Here is a 24,038-nt window from a genome sequence, read left to right on the forward strand (position 1 = left end):
TTCGCCTCCCAAAAATCGGAATAAAAAGCGATCAAAAAATGTAATCTGCCCGAAAATGTTACCAATAAAAACGTCAACTCGTCCCGCAAAAAACAAGACCTCATATGACTCTGTGGGCCAAAATATGGATAAATTATAGCTCTCAAAATGTGGTGATGCAAAAACTATTTTTTGCAATAAAAAGCGTCTTTTAGTGTGTGACAGCTGCCAATCATAAAAATCCGCCAAAAAAACGCTATAAAAGTAAATCAAACCCCCCTTCATCACCCCCTTAGTTAGGGAAAAATAATAAAATGTAAAAAAATGTATTTATTTCCATTTTCCCATTAGTGCTAGGGTTAGGGCTAGGGTTAGGGCTAGGGTTAGGGCTAGGGCTAGGGTTAGGGCTAGGGTTAGGGCTAGGGCTAGGGTTAGGGTTAGGGCTAGGGTTAGGGTTGGGGTTAGGGTTTCAGTTATAATTGGGGGTTTCCACTGTTTAGGCACATCAGGGGCTCTCCAAACGCGACATGGCGTCCGATCTCAATTCCAGCCAATTCTGCTTTGAAAAAGTAAAACAGGGCTCCTTCCCTTCCGAGTTCTCCTGTGTGCCCAAACAGTGGTTCCCCCCAACATATGGGGTATCAGCGTTCTCAGGACAAGTTGGACAAAAACTTTTGGGGTCCAATTTGTCCTGTTACCCTTGGGAAAATAAAAACATAGGGGATAAAATATCATTTTCGTGGAAAAAAAAATATTTTTTATTTTCACGGCTCTGCGTTATAAACTGTAGTGAAACACTTGTTGGTTCAAAGCTCTCACAACACATCTAGATAAGTTCCTTGGGGGGTCTAGTTTCCAATATGGGGTCACTTGTGGGGGGTTTCTACTGTTTAGGTACATCAGGGGCTCTGCAAATGCAACATGACGCCTGCAGACCAATCCATCTAAGTCTGCATTTCAAATGGCGCTCCTTCCCTTCCGAGCTCTGCCGTGCACCCAAACAGTGGTTCCCCCCAACATATGGGGTATCAGCGTTCTCAGGACAAGTTGGACAACAACTTTTGTGGTCCAATTTGTCCTGTTACCCTTGGGAAAACAAAAACATAGGGGATAAAATATCATTTTCGTGGAAAAAAAAATATTTTTTATTTTCACGGCTCTGCGTTATAAACTGTAGTGAAACACTTGTTGGTTCAAAGCTCTCACAACACATCTAGATAAGTTCCTTGGGGGGTCTAGTTTCCAATATGGGGTCACTTATGGTGGGTTTCTACTGTTTAGGTACATCAGGGGCTCTGCAAATGCAACATGACACCTGCAGTCCATTCCATCTAAGTCTGCATTTCAAACGGTGCTCCTTCCCTTCCGAGCTCTGCCATGCACTCAAACGGTGGTTCCCCCCCACATGTGGGGTATCAGCGTACTCAGGACAAATTGGACAATAACATTTGTGGTCCAATTTCTCCTGTTACCCTTGGGAAAAAAAATTGCGGGCTAAAACATCATTTTGTGGAAAGAAATAATGATTTTTTAATTTTCACAATGCTACATTCTAAACTTTAGTGAAACAATTGGGGTTAAAAGTGCTCACCACACAACTAGATAAGTTCCTTAGGGGGTCTTCTTTCCAAAATGGGGTCACTTGTGGGGGGTTTCCACTGTTAAGGCACGTCAGGGGCTCTCCAAATGCGACATGGCGTCCGATCTCAATTCCAGCCAATTTTGCATTGAAAATTCAAATGGCACTCCTTCCCTTCCGAGCTCTGCCATGCGCTCAAACAGTGGTTTATCCCCATATATGAAGTATCGACGTACTCAGGACAAATTGCACAACAACTTTTGGGGTCCAATTTATCCTTTTACCCTTGGGAAAATAAAAAATTTGGGGCAAAAAGATCATTTTTTGTGAAAATTAATAAAAAAATTTTTTTTACGGCTCTACATTATAAACTTCTGTGAAGCACTTGGAGGTTCAAAGTGCTCACCACACATCTAGATTAGTTCCTTAGGGGGTCTACTTTCCAAAATGGTGTCACTTGTGGGGGTTTCCACTGTTTAGGCACATCAGGGGCTCTCCAATCGTGACATGGGCTCCGATCTCAATTCCAGCAAATCTTGCATTGAAAAGTCAAATGGCGCTCCTTCCCTTCCGAGCTCTGCCATGTGCCCAAACAGTGGTTTACCCCCACATATGGGGTATCGGCGTACTCAGGACAAATTGTACAACGACTTTTGTGGTCCAATTTCTCCTGTTACCCTTGGTAAAATGAAACAAATTGGACCTGAAGTAAAAATTTTGTGAAAAAAAAGTTAAATGTTCAATTTTTTTAAACATTCAAAAAATTCCTGTGAAGCACCTGAAGGGTTAATAAACTTTTTGAATGTTGTTTTGAGTACCTTGAGGGGTGCAGTTTTTAGAATGGTGTCACTTTTGGGCATTTTCTGTCATATAGACCCCTCAAAGTCACTTCAAGTGTGAGGTGGTCCGTAAAAAAATGGTTTTGCAAATTTTGTTGCAAAAATGAGAAATCGCTGGTCAACTTATAACCCTTATAACGTCCTAACAAAAAAAAGTTGTTTCCAAAATTGTGCTGATGTAAAGCAGACATGTGGGAAATGTTGTTTATTAACTATATTATGTGATATAACTCTCTAATTTAAGGGCATAAAAACTAAGAGTTTGAAAATTGCTAAATTTTCATAATTTCCGACAAATTTTTGTTTTTTTCACAAATAAATGCAAGTCATATCGAAGAAGTTTTACCACTATCACGAAGTACAATATGTCACGAGAAAACAGTGTCAGAATCACCATGATCCGTTGAAGCGTTTCAGAGTTATGACCTCATAAAGTGACAGTGGTCAGAATTGTAAAAATTGGCCCTGTCACTTAGGTGAAAACAGGCTTTGGGGGGAAGGGGTTAAAATACTTTTTTCCTAATGTGTGTGTTTTATTAACCCTTTGTGTGTGTTTTATTAACCCTTTATTACTATTGGATTAATAATGGATAGGCGTCTTATTGACACCTCTCCGTTATTAACCCAGCTTAATGTCACCTTACAATAGCAAGGTGACATTAACCCCTTATTACCTCATACCCATATCCCACCGCTACACGGGAGTGGGAAGAGAGGGGCTAAGTGCCGGAATTGGCGCATCTTACAGATGCGCCATTTCTGGGGCGGTTGCGGACTGGTATTTGTAGCCGGGAGGCCAATATCCATGGCCCCTCTCTAGGCTATGAATATCAGCCCGCAGCTGTCTGCGCAGTATTTCTGGCTATAAAATATAGGGGGACCCCACGTCATTTTTTGGGGGTCCCCCTATTTTAATAGCCAGTAAAGGCTACGCAGACAGCTGCGGGCTGATATTCATAGCAGGCTACAAATATTTGCCCCCGGCCGTCGGCTTTCCCACTCTGGCGCAGAAAATTGCACGGGAGCCCACGCCGTTCTTTTCCATTTATTTTGTTTTTAAAATTTAACGCCCATTAAGGCCTCTTTCACACTTGTGTCGGTACGGGTCCGTCGCTATGCGTCAGGCTGACGTACCGACACACGTTGTGAAATTTGTGCATGACGTGGGCAGCGGATGCAGTTTTTCAATGCATCCGCTGCCCATTCTGAAGTCCGGGGAGGAGGGGGCAGAGTTTCAGCCGCGCATGCGTGGTAGAAAATGGCAGATGCGACGGACAAAAAAACGTTCACTTGAACATTTTTTCGTGCCAACGGTTTGCCAAAGCACGACCGATCCGTTGCACCACGGACGCAACGTGTGGACATCTGTCGCGATCTGTTGCTAATACAAGTCTATGGGTAAAAAACGCATCCTGCGAGCACATTTGTAGGATCTGTTTTTTTCCCAAAGCTACAGATTGCGACAGATTGCTAAAAGTGCCTTAGAAACATCGGCCAATTAATAACGAGAGTCCCACGACGATCTCCCCTATAGAACAGTGACATCGGGTGATGTCACTGCTCTATAGGACCCTCAGTGACACACTGACAGGAGACAATGGCTCCTGCAGTGCATCACTGAGGTTACTATAGTTCAAAGTCTTACTTTATAGCAATTGTTGTGTGGGAAAATTTCTCACACAGCAATGCCAAAAGTGAGACTAGGGACTATTTTTTATACAGTGGTGGAGGAAAAGAGTGCGGAAGGATACCTTCCTCCCGTCATTGTGTTGCTGGAGCCCCTGGAGAGCGGTCGCATCAGCTGATGCTGCCGTTCTCCACAGGAGATCATAGTGGGACACTCGTGGATTTCTGCAGATCAGGGAGTATATTGGTTGTTTGTTATTTTAATATTTTTTACAGGTGACACTGGCTTCGGGGATCAAAATGACAAGTAATGGTGAGTATGTAACCTATGTTTAATGTACTGTATGTCTATATGTATGTATTGTATGTAATGTATGAATGTATTGTATGTAATGTATGAATGTACTGTATGTAGTGTATGTAGTATGTATGTATGTATGTAGTATGTATGTAGTATGCATGTTTTTTTTTACATTCAACACATTAGCCGGATGATGGGACTACTACTGTCCCATCATTGGCTAATGTGTCATTCACTGTCACTGTAGCAGGCATCGTCCGATGGGACTTGTAGTCCCATCGGACGATGCCTGCACACACGTACAGACCCCCGGCAGCCCGCACAGACCCCTGGCAGCCTTCACAGACCCCCGGCAGGCCCACACAGACCCCCGGCAGACCACACAGAGCCCCGGCAGGCCCGCACAGACCTCTGGCAGCCCGCACAGATCCCCAGCAGGCCCATACAGATCCCCGGCAGGCCCGCACAGACCCCCCAGCAGGCACGCACAGACCCCCGGCAGCCTGCACAGACCTCGGCAGGCACGCACAGACCCTCAGCAGCCCGCACGGACCCCCGAGAGGCCTGTACAGATCCCCACCAGGCCCACACAGTCCCACCCGCACACATAGACACGCACAGTGTCCGCCCACGCACCGCCCACACTCTTCCCCCCTCCGGAACAGGATGTAGAAGGACAGAAAGGGCTTATTTACATTCTGATATTTGTGTCCCATTGACTTGCATTGGTATCGGGTATCGGCGATATCCGATATTTTTGGGATATCGGCCGATCCAATCTGATACCAATACTTCTGGATATCGGAAGGTATCGCTCAACATTACTTATCACTAGGGTTGAGCGAAACGGGTCGAACATTTTCAAAAGTCGCCGACTTTTGGCGAAGTCGAGTTTCATGAAACCCGATCCGACCCCTGTGCGTGGTCGGCCATGCGGTACGCGACTTTCGTGCCAAAGTCGCATTTCAATGACGCGAAAAGCGCCATTTCTCAGCCAATGAAGGTAAACGCAGAGTGTGGGCAGCGTGATGACATAGGTCCTGGTCCCCACCATCTTAGAGAAGGGCATTGCAGTGATTGGCTTGCTGTCTGCGGCGTCACAGGGGCTATAAAGGGGAGTTCCCGCCGACCGCCATGTTACTGCTGCTGATCTGAGCTTAGGGAGAGGTTGCTGCCGCTTCGTCAGAAGCAGGGATAGCGTTAGGCAGGGTCCATTAACCACAAAACCGCTTGTGCTGTAGCGATTTCCACTGCCCAACACCACCTTCGGTGTGCAGGGACAGTGGAAGCTCCTTTTTTCTTTTTTTTTCCTCAGCGCTGTAGCTCATTGGGCTGCCCTAGAAGGCTCCCTGATAGCTGCATTGCTGTGTGTACGCCGCTGTGCAAACCAACTGCTTTTTTCAAAGCACAAATCCTCTTGTTCCTTCCTTTCTGCACAGCTATCTTGTTTGTTTGTCCACACTTTTTATTTAATTTGTGCATCAGTCCACTCCTTATTGCTGCCTGCCATACCTGGCTGAGATTACTGCAGGGAGATAGTAATTGAAGGACAGTTCCTTTTTTTTTTTTTTTTTTTTTTTGGTGGGAGATTAAGATTGGCATTTCTGCTAGAGTGCCATCTCTGTCTGTGTCATCTCTCACTCAGTGGGCCATAGAAAGCCTATTTATTTTTTTGCTTGATTTGGGTTCCAAAATCTACCAGAAAAAATCACAACATCAATTAGTGGGAGAAAAATATTGGCCTCAGGGCTTGTGTGCCACTCCTTACTCCTGTGTGTGCCATCTCTCACTCAGTGGGCCATAGAAAGCCTATTAATTTTTTTGCTTGATTTGGGTTCTAAATTCTACCTGAAAAAATCAATAAATCAATCAGTGGGAGATTAATATTGGCCTCTGGGCTTGTGTGCCAGTCCTGAGCGTGCCATCTCTCTCACAAATAGTGGGCCATAGAAAGCCTATTTATTTTTTTGGTTGATTTGGGTTCATAATTCTACCTTAAAAAATCAATCAATCAATCAGTGGGAGATTAGTATTGGCCTTTGGGCTTGTGTGCCAGTCCTAAGCGTGCCATCTCTCTCTCTCAGATAGTGGGCCATAGAAAGCCTATTTATTATTATTTTTTTAATTGGGTTTATAAATTTTCCCTGGAAAAAAAAAAAATGGGAGATTAATATTGGCCTCTGGGCTTGTGTGCCAGTCCTGAGCGTGCCATCTCTCTCACAAATAGTGGGCCATAGAAAGCCTATTAATTTTTTTGCTTGATTTGGGTTCCAAAATCTACCTGAAAAAAATCACTAAATCAATCAGTGGGAGATTAATATTGCCCTCTGGGCTTGTGTGCCACTCCTGACTCCTGTGTGCGTCATCTGTCACTCAGTGGGCCCTAGAAAGCATATTTTTTGTTTTATTTGTTTTCTAAATTCTCCCTGAAACAATCATTTTATTTTCTTTGGTTTCTAAATTATTCCTGAAAAAAATCATTTTTTTTGTATTTTTTTTCTCTCAAGTCTCCCTGAAAAAAAAAAAAAAAAAAAATCTGTGGGAGATTCATATTGCCCCTTCTGCTTGTGTGCCAGTCTTGACTCCTGGGTGTGCCATCTCTCTCACCCCCTTAGTTAGGGAAAAATAATAAAATGTAAAAAAATGTATTTATTTCCATTTTCCCATTAGTGCTAGGGTTAGGGCTAGGGTTAGGGCTAGGGCTAGGGTTAGGGCTAGGGTTAGGGCTAGGGCTAGGGTTAGGGTTAGGGCTAGGGTTAGGGTTGGGGTTAGGGTTTCAGTTATAATTGGGGGTTTCCACTGTTTAGGCACATCAGGGGCTCTCCAAACGCGACATGGCGTCCGATCTCAATTCCAGCCAATTCTGCTTTGAAAAAGTAAAACAGGGCTCCTTCCCTTCCGAGTTCTCCTGTGTGCCCAAACAGTGGTTCCCCCCAACATATGGGGTATCAGCGTTCTCAGGACAAGTTGGACAAAAACTTTTGGGGTCCAATTTGTCCTGTTACCCTTGGGAAAATAAAAACATAGGGGATAAAATATCATTTTCGTGGAAAAAAAAATATTTTTTATTTTCACGGCTCTGCGTTATAAACTGTAGTGAAACACTTGTTGGTTCAAAGCTCTCACAACACATCTAGATAAGTTCCTTGGGGGGTCTAGTTTCCAATATGGGGTCACTTGTGGGGGGTTTCTACTGTTTAGGTACATCAGGGGCTCTGCAAATGCAACATGACGCCTGCAGACCAATCCATCTAAGTCTTTCAATGGTGAGTATGTAACCTATGTTTAATGTACTGTATGTCTATATGTATGTATTGTATGTAATGTATGAATGTATTGTATGTAATGTATGAATGTACTGTATGTAGTGTATGTAGTATGTATGTATGTATGTAGTATGTACAGTGGGGCAAAAAAATATTTAGTCAGTCAGCAATAGTGCAAGTTCCACCACTTAAAAAGATGAGAGGCGTCTGTAATTTACATCATAGGTAGACCTCAACTATGGGAGACAAACTGAGAAAAAAAAATCCAGAAAATCACATTGTCTGTTTTTTTAACATTTTATTTGCATTTTATGGTGGAAAATAAGTATTTGGTCAGAAACAAACAATCAAGATTTCTGGCTCTCACAGACCTGTAACTTCTTCTTTAAGAGTCTCCTCTTTCCTCCACTCATTACCTGTAGTAATGGCACCTGTTTAAACTTGTTATCAGTATAAAAAGACACCTGTGCACACCCTCAAACAGTCTGACTCCAAACTCCACTATGGTGAAGACCAAAGAGCTGTGAAAGGACACCAGAAACAAAATTGTAGCCCTGCACCAGGCTGGGAAGACTGAATCTGCAATAGCCAACCAGCTTGGAGTGAAGAAATCAACAGTGGGAGCAATAATTAGAAAATGGAAGACATACAAGACCACTGATAATCTCCCTCTTTCTGGGGCTCCACGCAAAATCCCACCCCGTGGGGTCAGAATGATCACAAGAACGGTGAGCAAAAATCCCAGAACCACGCGGGGGGACCTAGTGAATGAACTGCAGAGAGCTGGGACCAATGTAACAAGGCCTACCATAAGTAACACACTACGCCACCATGGACTCAGATCCTGCAGTGCCAGACATGTCCCACTGCTTAAGCCAGTACATGTCCGGGCCCGTCTGAAGTTTGCTAGAGAGCATTTGGATGATCCAGAAGAATTTGGGGAGAATGTCCTATGGTCTGATGAAACCAAACTGGAACTGTTTCATAGAAACACAACTTGTCGTGTTTGGAGGAAAAAGAATACTGAGTTGCATCCATCAAACACCATACCTACTGTAAAGCATGGTGGTGGAAACATCATGCTTTGGGGCTGTTTCTATGCAAAGGGGCCAGGACGACTGATCCGGGTACATGAAAGAATGAATGGGGCCATGTATCGTGAGATTTTGAGTGCAAATCTCCTTCCATCAGCCAGGGGAATTAAAGATGAAACGTGGCTGGGTCTTTCAACATGACAATGATCCAAAGCACACCGCCAGGGCAACGAAGGAGTGGCTTCGTAAGAAGCATTTCAAGGTCCTGGAGTGGCCTAGCCAGTCTCCAGATCTCAACCCTATAGAAAACCTTTGGAAGGAGTTGAAAGTCCGTGTTGCCAAGCGAAAAGCCAAAACATCACTGCTCTAGAGGAGATCTGCATGGAGGAATGGGCCAACATACCAACAAGAGTGTGTGGCAACCTTGTGAAGACTTACAGAAAATGTTTGACCTCTGTCATTGCCAACAAAGGATATATTACAAAGTATTGAGATGAAATTGTGTTTCTGACCAAATACTTATTTTCCACCATAATATGCAAATAAAATGTTAAAAAAACAGACAATGTGATTTTCTGGATTTTTTTTTCTCAGTTTGTCTCCCATAGTTGAGGTCTACCTATGATGTAAATTACAGATGCCTCTCATCTTTTTAAGTGGTGGAACTTGCACTATTGCTGACTGACTAAATACTTTTTTGCCCCACTGTATGTAGTATGCATGTTTTTTTTTACATTCAACACATTAGCCGGATGATGGGACTACTACTGTCCCATCATTGGCTAATGTGTCATTCACTGTCACTGTAGCAGGCATCGTCCGATGGGACTTGTAGTCCCATCGGACGATGCCTGCACACACGTACAGACCCCCGGCAGCCCGCACAGACCCCTGGCAGCCTTCACAGACCCCCGGCAGGCCCACACAGACCCCCGGCAGACCACACAGAGCCCCGGCAGGCCCGCACAGACCTCTGGCAGCCCGCACAGATCCCCAGCAGGCCCATACAGATCCCCGGCAGGCCCGCACAGACCCCCCAGCAGGCACGCACAGACCCCCGGCAGCCTGCACAGACCTCGGCAGGCACGCACAGACCCTCAGCAGCCCGCACGGACCCCCGAGAGGCCTGTACAGATCCCCACCAGGCCCACACAGTCCCACCCGCACACATAGACACGCACAGTGTCCGCCCACGCACCGCCCACACTCTTCCCCCCTCCGGAACAGGATGTAGAAGGACAGAAAGGGCTTATTTACATTCTGATATTTGTGTCCCATTGACTTGCATTGGTATCGGGTATCGGTATCGGCGATATCCGATATTTTTGGGATATCAGCCGATCCAATCTGATACCAATACTTCTGGATATCGGAAGGTATCGCTCAACATTACTTATCACTAGGGTTGAGCGAAACGGGTCGAACATTTTCAAAAGTCGCCGACTTTTGGCGAAGTCGAGTTTCATGAAACCCGATCCGACCCCTGTGCGTGGTCGGCCATGCGGTACGCGACTTTCGTGCCAAAGTCGCATTTCAATGACGCGAAAAGCGCCATTTCTCAGCCAATGAAGGTAAACGCAGAGTGTGGGCAGCGTGATGACATAGGTCCTGGTCCCCACCATCTTAGAGAAGGGCATTGCAGTGATTGGCTTGCTGTCTGCGGCGTCACAGGGGCTATAAAGGGGAGTTCCCGCCGACCACCATGTTACTGCTGCTGATCTGAGCTTAGGGAGAGGTTGCTGCCGCTTCGTCAGAAGCAGGGATAGCGTTAGGCAGGGTCCATTAACCACAAAACCGCTTGTGCTGTAGCGATTTCCACTGCCCAACACCACCTTCGGTGTGCAGGGACAGTGGAAGCTCCTTTTTTTTTTTTTTTTCCTCAGCGCTGTAGCTCATTGGACTGCCCTAGAAGGCTCCCTGATAGCTGCATTGCTGTGTGTACGCCGCTGTGCAAACCAACTGCTTTTTTCAAAGCACAAATCCTCTTGTTCCTTCCTTTCTGCACAGCTATCTTGTTTGTTTGTCCACACTTTTTATTTAATTTGTGCATCAGTCCACTCCTTATTGCTGCCTGCCATACCTGGCTGAGATTACTGCAGGGAGATAGTAATTGAAGGACAGTTCCTTTTTTTTTTTTTTTTTTTTTTTGGTGGGAGATTAAGATTGACATTTCTGCTAGAGTGCCATCTCTGTCTGTGTCATCTCTCACTCAGTGGGCCATAGAAAGCCTATTTATTTTTTTGCTTGATTTGGGTTCCAAAATCTACCAGAAAAAATCACAACATCAATCAGTGGGAGAAAAATATTGGCCTCAGGGCTTGTGTGCCACTCCTTACTCCTGTGTGTGCCATCTCTCACTCAGTGGGCCATAGAAAGCCTATTAATTTTTTTGCTTGATTTGGGTTCTAAATTCTACCTGAAAAAATCAATAAATCAATCAGTGGGAGATTAATATTGGCCTCTGGGCTTGTGTGCCAGTCCTGAGCGTGCCATCTCTCTCACAAATAGTGGGCCATAGAAAGCCTATTTATTTTTTTGGTTGATTTGGGTTCATAATTCTACCTTAAAAAATCAATCAATCAATCAGTGGGAGATTAGTATTGGCCTTTGGGCTTGTGTGCCAGTCCTAAGCGTGCCATCTCTCTCTCTCAGATAGTGGGCCATAGAAAGCCTATTTATTATTATTTTTTTAATTGGGTTTATAAATTTTCCCTGGAAAAAAAAAAAATGGGAGATTAATATTGGCCTCTGGGCTTGTGTGCCAGTCCTGAGCGTGCCATCTCTCTCACAAATAGTGGGCCATAGAAAGCCTATTAATTTTTTTGCTTGATTTGGGTTCCAAAATCTACCTGAAAAAAATCACTAAATCAATCAGTGGGAGATTAATATTGCCCTCTGGGCTTGTGTGCCACTCCTGACTCCTGTGTGCGTCATCTGTCACTCAGTGGGCCCTAGAAAGCCTATTTTTTGTTTTATTTGTTTTCTAAATTCTCCCTGAAACAATCATTTTATTTTCTTTGGTTTCTAAATTATTCCTGAAAAAAAACATTTTTTTTGTATTTTTTTTCTCTCAAGTCTCCCTGAAAAAAAAAAAAAAAAAAAATCTGTGGGAGATTCATATTGCCCCTTCTGCTTGTGTGCCAGTCTTGACTCCTGGGTGTGCCATCTCTCTCTCTCTCCCCAATTGTGGGCCATAGAAAACCTATTAATTTTTTTGCTTGATTTGGGTTCCAAAATCTACCAAAAAAAATCAATAAATCAATCAGTGGGAGATTAATATTGGCCTCTGGGCTTGTGTGCCACTCCTGACTCCTGTGTGCGTCATCTGTCACTCAGTGGGCCCTAGAAAGCCTATTTTTTGTTTTATTTGTTTTCTAAATTCTCCCTGAAACAATCATTTTATTTTCTTTGGTTTCTAAATTATTCCTGAAAAAAATCATTTTTTTTGTATTTTTTTTTCTCTCAAGTCTCCCTGAAAAAAAAAAAAAAAATCTGTGGGAGATTCATATTGCCCCTTCTGCTTATGTGCCAGTCTTGACTCCTGGGTGTGCCATCTCTCTCTCTCTCCCCAATTGTGGGCCATAGAAAGCCTATTAATTTTTTTGCTTGATTTGGGTTCCAAAATCTACCTGAAAAAAATCACTAAATCAATCAGTGGGAGATTAATATTGGCCTCTGGGCTTGTGTGCCACTCCTGACTCCTGTGTGCGTCATCTGTCACTCAGTGGGCCCTAGAAAGCCTATTTTTTGTTTTATTTGTTTTCTAAATTCTCCCTGAAACAATCATTTTATTTTCTTTGGTTTCTAAATAATTCCTGAAAAAAATCATTTTTTTTGTATTTTTATTTCTCTCAAGTCTCCCTGAAAAAAAAAAAAAAAAAAAAATCTGTGGGAGATTCATGTTGCCCCTTCTGCTTGTGTGCCAGTCTTGACTCCTGGGTGTGCCATCTCTCTCTCTCTCCCCAATTGTGGGCCATAGAAAGCCTATTAATTTTTTTGCTTGATTTGGGTTCCAAAATCTACCAAAAAAAATCACTAAATCAATCAGTGGGAGATTAATATTGGCCTCTGGGCTTGTGTGCCACTCCTGACTCCTGTGTGCGTCATCTGTCACTCAGTGGGCCCTAGAAAGCCTATTTTTTGTTTTATTTGTTTTCTAAATTCTCCCTGAAACAATCATTTTATTTTCTTTGGTTTCTAAATTATTCCTGAAAAAAATCATTTTTTTTGTTTTTTTTTTTCTCTCAAGTCTCACTGAAAAAAAAAAAAAAAAATCTGTGGGAGATTCATGTTGCCCCTTCTGCTTGTGTGCCAGTCTTGACTCCTGGGTGTGCCATCTCTCTCTCTCTCCCCAATTGTGGGCCATAGAAAGCCTATTAATTTTTTTGCTTGATTTGGGTTCCAAAATCTACCTGAAAAAAATCACTAAATCAATCAGTGGGAGATTAATATTGGCCTCTGGGCTTGTGTGCCACTCCTGACTCCTGTGTGCGTCATCTGTCACTCAGTGGGCCCTAGAAAGCCTATTTTTTGTTTTATTTGTTTTCTAAATTCTCCCTGAAACAATCATTTTATTTTCTTTGGTTTCTAAATTATTCCTAAAAAAAATCATTTTTTTTGTATTTTTTTTTCTCTCAAGTCTCCCTGAAAAAAAAAAAAAAATCTGTGGGAGATTCATATTGCCCCTTCTGCTTGTGTGCCAGTCTTGACTCCTGGGTGTGCCATCTCTCTCTCTCTCCCCAATTGTGGGCCATAGAAAGCCTATTATTTTTTTTAGCTTGATTTGGGTTCCAAAATCTACCTGAAAAAATCAGTACATCAATCAGTGGGAGATAAATATTGGCCTCTGGGCTTGTGTGCCACTCCTGACTCCTGTGTGCGTCCTCTCTCACTCAGTGGGCCCTACAAAGCCTTTTTTTTTTTTTTTTTTTTCCCTAAATTCTCCCTGAAACAATCATTTCATTTTATTTGTTTTATAAATTCTTCTGTAAAAAATAATTTTTTTTTATTTTTTTTTTTTCTGAAGTCTCCCTTTTAAAAAAAACAAACACAAATCAGTGGGAGATAAATATTTACATTTGCGCTTCAGTGACAGTCCTGCGTGTGTGCCATCTCATTTGTTGCCAACAACAACAGAGTGTGTAACATTGTGGCTGATTTTCGTTGTGGTCTCACCCACCTGTAAAGGGGTAGCTAAATCATACTGAAGTTATAGCTCACCGTGTAAGTTGTGTGACAGCAACAAATACCGTTCGTTTGTTAACGTTTTTAAAACAATGAGGAAGTCTGGTGGAAGAGGTCGTGGCCGGGGGCGTTCATTGTCAGCTGGTAATGAGGGTAGTGGTAGTGGTGGAGCATCAGCTGGTCGTGGGAAAAAAAATATTGCACCTAAGTCTGGAGCTGTGGAGCCAGGTTCGTCGTCTGGCTACACAAGGCCTCGAACGCTCCCTTTTCTGGGAGTAGGAAAACCGCTTTTAAAGCCGGAGCAGCAAGAGCAAGTTTTGGCTTATCTTGCTGACTCAGCCTCTAGCTCTTTTGCCTCCTCTCGTGAAACTGGTAAATGTCAAAGCAGCGCGTCGTTAGTGGATGTTCACGGTCAGGGACAAGTCGCTTCCTTGTCCTCTTCAGCAAAAACAACAACAGAGAAGAATGCAGCAGGCGACACAACGGGTTACTCCATGGAGCTCTTTACACATACCGTCCCTGGCTTAGAAAGTGAAGCAGTTAACAGTCCATGCCCATTACAAGTTGAATCTGACATGGAGTGCACTGATGCACAGCCACAGCCAGACTACTATCCTGGTCCTTTGACTCAGACCACAACATTGCCATCGCAGGGTGCTGATCAAGAATCAGACCCTGATGAGACTATGTTGCCCCATCACGAACGCTATACCACCGACCGCCACGGTGACACAGACGAAGTTGCACACGAGCTACAAGAAGAGGTAATAGATGACCCAGTTCTTGACCCCGATTGGCAGCCATTGGGGGAACAGGGTGCAGGCGGCAGCAGTTCTGAAGCGGAGGAGGAGGGGCCGCAGCAGGCATCAACATCGCAACAGGTTCCATCTGCCGGGCCCGTATCTTGCCCAAAACGCGTGGCAAAGCTAAAACCTGTTGGAGGACAGCGTGGCCATCCGGTTAAAGCTCAGTCTGCAATGCCTGAAAAGGTATCCGATGCTAGAAAGAGTGCAGTCTGGCATTTTTTTAAACAACATCCAATTGATCAGCGCAAAGTCATCTGTCAAAAATGTTCAACTACCTTAAGCAGAGGACAGAATCTGAAAAGTCTCAATACAAGTTGCATGCATAGACATTTAACCACCATGCATTTGCAAGCCTGGACTAACTACCAAACGTCCCTTAAGGTTGTAGCACCCTCGGCCAATGAAGCTAGTCAGCAACGCAACATCCCTTCCGGCAGTGTAGGGCCACCATTTTCCGCACCACCTGCAGTATCTGTGCAGGTTTCTTTGCCAGGCCAAAGCCTTCAGGGTCAGGGAATCACCAGTTTCGTAGTAGGAAACACTGCATCTAGGGCACCGGTGGCAACAATACCATCTCCCACCGTCTCTCAGTCTGCCATGTCCACCGGCACCCCCGCTAGTTCCACGATCTGCAGCTCTCCAGTCCAGCTCACCCTACATGAGACTATGGTTAGAAAAAGGAAGTACTTAGCCTCGCATCCGCGTACATAGGGTTTGAACGCACACATAGCTAGACTAATCTCGTTAGAGATGATGCCCTACCGGTTAGTTGAAAGCGAAGCTTTCAAAGCCCTGATGGACTACGCTGTACCACGCTACGAGCTACCCAGTCGACAATTTTTTTCCAGAAAAGCCATCCCAGCCCTCCACCAGCATGTTAAAGAGCGCATCGTCCATGCACTCAGGAAATCTGTGAGCACAAAGGTGCACCTGACAACAGATGCATGGACCAGTAGGCATGGCCAGGGACGTTACGTGTCCATCACGGCACACTGGTTAAATGTGGTGGATGCAGGGTCCACAGGAGACAGCAAGTTTGGGACAGTTCTGCCTAGCCCACGGTCTAGGAAACAATTGGCTGTAGCCGTTCGCACCCCCTCCTCCTCCTCTTCGTCCTCCTGCAGAAGCGAGAGCTCGTCCACAGACCGCAGTCGCACAACCCCTCCATCCGCAGCTGCCACTGTTGCACACCAGGTCTCCCATTATGGGGCAGCTACTGGCAAACTTCAGCAGGCTGTATTGGCTATGAAGTGTTTGGGCGACAACAGACACACCGCGGAAGTTCTGTCTGAGTTCTTGCAGAAAGAAACGCAGTCGTGGCTGGGCACTGTAGATCTTGAAGCAGGCAAGGTAGTGAGTGATAACGGAAGGAATTTCATGACTGCCATCTCCCTTTCCCAACTGAAACACATTCCTTGCCTGGCTCACACCTTAAACCTGGTGGTGCAGTGCTTCCTGAAAAGTTATCCGGGGTTATCTGACCTGCTCCTCAAAGTGCGTGGACTTTGCTCACATATCCGCCGTTCGCCCGTACACTCCAGCCGTATGCAGACCTATCAGCGTTCTTTGAACCTTCCCCAGCATCGCCTAATCATAGACGTTGCAACAAGGTGGAACTCAACACTGCACATGCTTCAGAGACTGTGTGAACAGAGGCGGGCTGTTATGTTTTTGTGGGAGGATACACATACACGGGCAGGCAGTAGGATGGCAGACATGGAGTTGTCAGGTGTGCAGTGGTCGAAGATTCAAGACATGTGTCAAGTCCTTCAGTGTTTTGAGGAATGCACACGGCTGGTTAGTGCAGACAACGCCATAATAAGCATGAGCATCCCCCTAATGCGTCTGCTGATGCAAAGTTTGACGCACATAAAGGATCAGGCGTCTGCAGCTGAGGAAGAGGAAAGCCTTGATGACAGTCAGCCATTGTCTGGCCAGGGCAGTGTACAGGACGAGGTAGCGGGCGAAGAGGAGGAGGAGGACGAGGAGGATGATGGGGATGATTATATTTTTAATGAGGAAGCTTTTCCGGGGCCACTGGAAATTGGTGGCGCGGCAAGGCCGGGTTCTGGTTTTTTGAGGGACACAAGTGACGTGGATTTGCCTGAAACTGCCCCTCAACCAAGCACAACCGCAGATTTGAGAACTGGAACTTTGGCCCACATGGCGGATTATGCCTTACGTATCCTCAAAAGGGACACACGCATAACTAAAATGATGAATGATGACGATTACTGGTTGGCCTGCCTCCTTGATCCTCGCTATAAAGGCAAATTGCAAAATATAATGCCACATGAGAACTTGGAACTAATATTAGCAACCAAACAATCAACTCTTGTTGACCGTTTGCTTCTGGCATTCCCTGCACACAGCGCCCGTGATCGTTCTCACACGAGCTGCAGGGGCCAGCAGACCAGAGGAGTTAGAGGGGCAGAAATCAGAAGTGGCGTTGGCCAGAGGGGTTTTCTGACCAGGTTGTGGAGTGATTTTGCTATGACCGCAGACAGGACAGGTACTGCAGCATCAATTCAAAGTGACAGGAGACAACATTTGTCCAGTATGGTTACAAACTATTTTTCATCCCTTATCGATGTTCTCCCTCAACCGTCATTCCCATTTGATTACCGGGCATCAAAATTAGACACCTGGCCAGAATTGGCAGAATATGCATTGCAGGAGCTTGCTTGCCCGGCAGCTAGTGTCCTATCAGAAAGAGTATTCAGTGCTGCAGGTTCAATACTAACAGAAAAAAGGACTCGTCTGGCTACCCAAAATGTAGATGATCTAACCTTCATTAAAATGAACCACAACTGGATTTCGAAATCTTTTGCCCCACCTTGCCCGGCTGACACCTAGCTTTCCTATGAAAAGGTCTTGCCTGTGGACTATTCTGAATGCCTTTTCCAATCTCGTAATTTTCTGCACCTGATTGTCCAGCATACGACATGTTTACACCTCACTAAATGGCCAAACTCCCCACACGGGGCCGTGGTATCGACACTTGGCGACAGCACCCGTGAGAGTGCAGTTTGTCTGAAGAGGTGGGTGAGCCCGCTTTTGGTTGACGGCACTGCCACTGGGTCCCTCCTAGTACAATAAAGTGTCTCTGGCGGTGGTGGTGCGCACCCAACGTCAGACACACCGTTGTAATATGAGGGGCCCTGGGCCTGTACCGCCGGCCACAAGACAGTTTCCCCCCACCCCAGCTCAAACAGTGCTCTACCACTTGCAAAATTATCTCACAGCTCCACCAATGTTTAGTCTATGCGCTGACATCCTTCAATGCCTGCCACTGACAATACCATTGTATTGACATTTTTGTTATGTTAGGCCTTCGATGCCTGTCTGTGGTCACTCCTTCCACTAGGCCTCCACTGACCACACCACTGCTGCCCGTGTACCCCTGGAACCAATTTAAAATTGCCTACAGCCATGTGTTATTATTTTAGGCCTTCGATGCCTGTCTGCGGTGACTCCTTCCACTAGGCCTCCACTGACCACACCACTGCTGCCCGTGTACCCCTGGAACCAATTTAAAATTGCCTACAGCCATGTGTTATTATTTTAGGCCTTCGATGCCTGTCTGCGGTGACTCCTTCCACTAGGCCTCCACTGACCACACCACTGCTGCCCGTGTACCCCTGGAACCAATTTAAAATTGCCTACAGCCATGTGTTATTATTTTAGGCCTTCGATGCCTGTCTGCGGTGACTCCTTCCACTAGGCCTCCACTGACCACACCACTGCTGCCCGTGTACCCCTGGAACCAATTTAAAATTGCCTACAGCCATGTGTTATTATTTTAGGCCTTCGATGCCTGTCTGCGGTGACTCCTTCCACTAGGCCTCCACTGACCACACCACTGCTGCCCGTGTACCCCTGGAACCAATTTAAAATTGCCTACAGCCATGTGTTATTATTTTAGGCCTTCGATGCCTGTCTGCGGTGACTCCTTCCACTAGGCCTCCACTGACCACACCACTGCTGCCCGTGTACCCCTGGAACCAATTTAAAATTGCCTACAGCCATGTGTTATTATTTTAGGCCTTCGATGCCTGTCTGCGGTGACTCCTTCCACTAGGCCTCCACTGACCACACCACTGCTGCCCATGTACCCCTGGAACCAATTTAAAATTGCCTACAGCCATGTGTTATTATTTTAGGCCTTCGATGCCTGTCTGCGGTGACTCCTTCCACTAGGCCTCCACTGACCACACCACTGCTGCTCGTGTACCCCTGGAACCAATTTAAAATTGCCTACAGCCATGTGTTATTATTTTAGGCCTTCGATGCCTGTCTGCGGTGACTCCTTCCACTAGGCCTCCACTGACCACACCACTGCTGCCCGTGTACCCCTGGAACCAATTTAAAATTGCCTACAGCCATGTGTTATTATTTTAGGCCTTCGATGCCTGTCTGCGGTGACTCCTTCCACTAGGCCTCCACTGACCACACCACTGCTGCCCTTGTACCCCTGGAACCAATTTAAAATTGCCTACAGCCATGTGTTATTATTTTAGGCCTTCGATGCCTGTCTGCGGTGACTCCTTCCACTAGGCCTCCACTGACCACACCACTGCTGCCCGTGTACCCCTGGAACCAATTTAAAATTGCCTACAGCCATGTGTTATTATTTTAGGCCTTCGATGCCTGTCTGCGGTGACTCCTTCCACTAGGCCTCCACTGACCACACCACTGCTGCCCGTGTACCCCTGGAACCAATTTAAAATTGCCTACAGCCATGTGTTATTATTTTAGGCCTTCGATGCCTGTCTGCGGTGACTCCTTCCACTAGGCCTCCACTGACCACACCACTGCTGCCCGTGTACCCCTGGAACCAATTTAAAATTGCCTACAGCCATGTGTTATTATTTTAGGCCTTCGATGCCTGTCTGCGGTGACTCCTTCCACTAGGCCTCCACTGACCACACCACTGCTGCCCGTGTACCCCTGGAACCAATTTAAAATTGCCTACAGCCATGTGTTATTATTTTAGGCCTTCGATGCCTGTCTGCGGTGACTCCTTCCACTAGGCCTCCACTGACCACACCACTGCTGCCCGTGTACCCCTGGAACCAATTTAAAATTGCCTACAGCCAGCCCAATTTTTTTATTTTAGGCCTTCGATGCCTGTCTGCGGTCCATTCTTTCAACTACTACTACACTGACCAGGGCACTGCTGCCCGTGTACCCCTGGAACCAACATCAGAAAATATAAAAATAAGTATTTTGCTTACAAAAAAGAAAATACTGGAGAGGTATCAAATGCAGACATTTTAACATTAAAAACAAACACACAACTAAAATCTGGTACAGTACTAAAAATGGCCACCAGCTACAATTACTTTCTCCTACAAGTAGTTAACTGAAAGTTTTTTTCAATTGAAAACACACATATGGCATCCACCGAGTGTTGTCCTGTCGCGTCTTCTTTATATTATTGCCGAGAAGATGCAAAACAATGAAAATAATAAAATCATTAATTACCAAAATAATAGAGAAAGTCAACACCACATTGCAAATAAACATTCATTCCAAATAAAGAAGCAGGGCGCGTCCGAGGGTGAGTATATACCTAATAAGAATATAATCACCCTCGGACGCGCAATGCTTATTTCCAACAGCCTTCCTTCCTAAGAATCAGCCCTTCCGTGGTGTAGAGAGATGTTGTGTTACACTCCAAGGTGTTCCCCAGGTTGCCTTTCCTGAGCTTCGATCTTCCGGCTCTCGTTTAGTAGTTCTTGGAAACTACACTGCATTAGGCCTTCAAATTGGGTATGGGGTGTAGAGAGAGGGTGTGTTCCACTCCAAGGTGTTCCCCAGGTTGCCTTTCCTGAGCTTCGATCTTCCGGCTCTCGTTTAGTAGTTGTTGGAAACTACGCTGCATTAGGCCTTCAAATTGGGTATGGGGTGTAGAGAGATGGTGTGTTCCACTCCAAGGTGTTCCCCAGGTTGCCTTTCCTGAGCTTCGATCTTCCGGCTCTCGTTTAGTAGTTGTTGGAAACTACGCTGCATTAGGCCTTCAAATTGGGTATGGGGTGTAGAGAGATGGTGTGTTCCACTCCAAGGTGTTCCCCAGGTTGCCTTTCCTGAGCTTCGATCTTCCGGCTCTCGTTTAGTAGTTCTTGGAAACTACACTGCATTAGGCCTTCAAATTGGGTATGGGGTGTAGAGAGAGGGTGTGTTACACTCCAAGGTGTTCCCCAGGTTGCCTTTCCTGAGCTTCGATCTTCCGGCTCTCGTTTAGTAGTTCTTGGAAACTACACTGCATTAGGCCTTCAAATTGGGTATGGGGTGTAGAGAGAGGGTGTGTTACACTCCAAGGTGTTCCCCAGGTTGCCTTTCCTGAGCTTCGATCTTCCGGCTCTCGTTTAGTAGTTGTTGGAAACTACGCTGCATTAGGCCTTCAAATTGGGTATGGGGTGTAGAGAGAGGGTGTGTTACACTCCAAGGTGTTCCCCAGGTTGCCTTTCCTGAGCTTCGATCTTCCAGCTCTCGTTTAGTAGTTCTTGGAAACTACACTGCATTAGGCCTACAAATTGGGTATGGGGTGGAGAGAGATGGTGTGTCACTCCAAGGTGTTCCCCAGGTTTCCTTGCCATTGCTTCGGTCTTCCGACTCTCGTTTAGTAGTTGTAGAAAAGTACACTGCATTAGGCCTACAAAATGGGTATGGGGTGGAGAGAGATGGTGTGTTACACTCCAAGGTGTTCCCCAGGTTGCCTTTCCTGAGCTTCTATCTTCAGGCTCTCATTAAATTGTGGTTAAATGGAACAACTGCATTTGGCGTACTAGTTGGTTTGGGGCCTACTATCGGTGTCTGCCACTCCTTGCTGTTCTCCTGGTTTCCTGTCCTGAAATTCCATTTTCAGGCTCTCGTTAAGTAGTTGTTAATGTTAGACTGCATTTGGCCTACTAGTTGGGTTGGGGCCTACTATCGGTGTCTGCCACTCCTTGCTGTTCTCCTCCACTGAACAAAGCTGTGCCGCCTGTTTACTACGGTTGCCAATTTTGAACTGCATTTCGACTACTTACTGATTTGGCCCTACTCTCTGTGTCAGCCTCTCATTCCAGTTGTCCTCCACTGCAATGCCCCCTGGTTATTCCTGTGTTACCAATTTTGAACTGCATTTAGCCCACTTTATTCTTTGGGCCTATATCTGTGTTTCCACTTCATCGTGCCCATTGCCCAGCCAGTGATAGATGAGTCTGCTGGTACATTGACCCATAACGCAACATTCCCCGTGCATGCTACACAACAACATTGTGACCCTGCTGAAAGTCAGGTTGCTCTTCCCGCATACCATACCACCTTACACGGGGACAAAGAGGAAGGTGCCGATGAAAGTGCAGGTTCCTTCATCAGGTGGGGGGAGGAATACTAGTTGGCGACGTCACTGGCACAGGGCCTCTCATAGTACGCAAAAGTGTTGCTGCCGGTGGGAGGCGCCCCCGCCGTGCAAACACACCGCTGTACTTTGAGGGGCCCTGTGCCAGTGCCAATGCCAACAAGTGGGCCCCCCCTGCTTGCTCAGGATCACAGCACTTGCAAAGTTGAAATACTTACCTCTCCCTGCTCCACTGCCGTGACGTGGTCCAGATTTCCTGGGCCCACTAATTACTTGAACCAGCCCTACCCCACACAACTTTAGCCAAATGACCCCCAATTTCAAATGCCTTCCAATTAGTATAAGGTAAATTACGCTTGACAAGCTTCATTAAGAAGAATGGATGGTTTTTACATTAAAATGGGCACTCTAGGTGTTTTCCTGGCCCCCACTCACTGCCGACTATGCTGCCCCATTGACTTGCATTGGGTTTCGTGTTTCGGTCGATCCCGACTTTACGTCATAATCGGCCGATTTCACTCGACCCAACTTTTGAGATAGTCGGGTTTCGCGAAACCCGGCTCGACTCTAAAAAGGTCAAGGTCGCTCAACTCTACTTATCACCATCACGAGCATTGAAATCCCAGGCCCCTCCATGCTACGCTGTGACTTCTGGCTCTGATAAGGTATGTGACAGTTTTGCACATGCACACATAAGATCACAACGTCACAACATTACAGAATACGCCATCACTCTTATGCGCACCTACTTAGAACCATTATAGCACTAGATTTTGTGTGTAGAGCTGACCAAAACTGTGTGTTACAATCTGCAGACATAAGTCTTTCATCTAAGAAGTGGTAATGGCATTCTGGGCTGAATGGAAAAGAAAAGGAAAAGTTAATGAATGAGATCAGCTAGAACATCACTGCTGAGTCAATGATATAAACCATTTATAGAATAGTGTATATTTCAAAATTCAAATTCAATTTTCACTCAAAATTACACAATTTGCAGCGAATAAATTTGTGCAAGTCTCAAAACTGTAAAGCTTGTAAATGCATGTAAAATACACATGGAGGAGAGTAAAGAAAGAACTCTGCTGATCATAATAGCTTGGACTCTACAGGCGAGAGATAGAGTGAACCCTGCTGACCATAAGAGCTTATGTTTTACCTGCAAGAAGGAGAGGCCTTGCTGATAGCTTAAACTTTACTGGAGTGAGACAGAGAACCCTGCTGACCATAAAGGCTTGCACTCTACTGGAGAGAGATACTTAAACAGTAACTCTGGAGATATAAAAAGACTTTGCAGTACAAACTGTACCCCATTGGGAACCACTGATCTCTGATGGTCCAAGTTTCAATAACCACTATATAAGGTTTGATTACCTGTAAGATGGGTAGTTTAGAAATAGCAGGTGACTTGTGCTGATGTAGTGCATCCTATCAAGCATTCAGAATCAGGCAAAAGTATTGAAAGTATGGTTTATTCTCTTCATGTTTCAAAGCATTCCACCATTTTCTTCAGGAAGTCCACAGAGTATTGTTCTCCTGATGAAGAACTGGGAATACTTCTAAGGCTGGAGTCACACTCAGCGTAAGACAATACGGAATGTATTCTACGTCAGTAATACGCGCGTAATACGCCAAAATGTCCCAGAAATCTATTTCCGTAGTTAATGCGTAGCCTAGCTGTCGTCGCGTATTTTGTGCATGTGCTGTTGCGTGTGTAATCCGTATGTGATCCGTGTGGCGTATTTTTCACGCAGCATCACAAAATGGACATTTAACGGTTTTCTGGCCTGCAAAACATTTAAATCATCATTAACAACACTATTTAAGCCCTCTACAACAGGTGGAACCCTCCCATGTGCCCTATTTGTTCTGGAGCTTCTTTTGGCTGTGTTGCTCTCACCTTATAGACATGTCAGACCATGTGTATTTAAGGACAACTCAGCGGGTGTTACTTCACTGGGTGTTGTCACGTCGCTTTGGACAGCCATATCCGGTCAATGTTGATCCGCGAAGGAGGGGACGAAGATTGTGGGTGCATCCTCTATTGACCCAACGCCAGAGTAAAGGACATTTTCAGAG

This window comes from Ranitomeya imitator, chromosome 2 (assembly GCF_032444005.1).
Source record: "Ranitomeya imitator isolate aRanImi1 chromosome 2, aRanImi1.pri, whole genome shotgun sequence".
In the NCBI taxonomy this organism is placed as follows: Eukaryota; Metazoa; Chordata; class Amphibia; order Anura; family Dendrobatidae; genus Ranitomeya; species Ranitomeya imitator.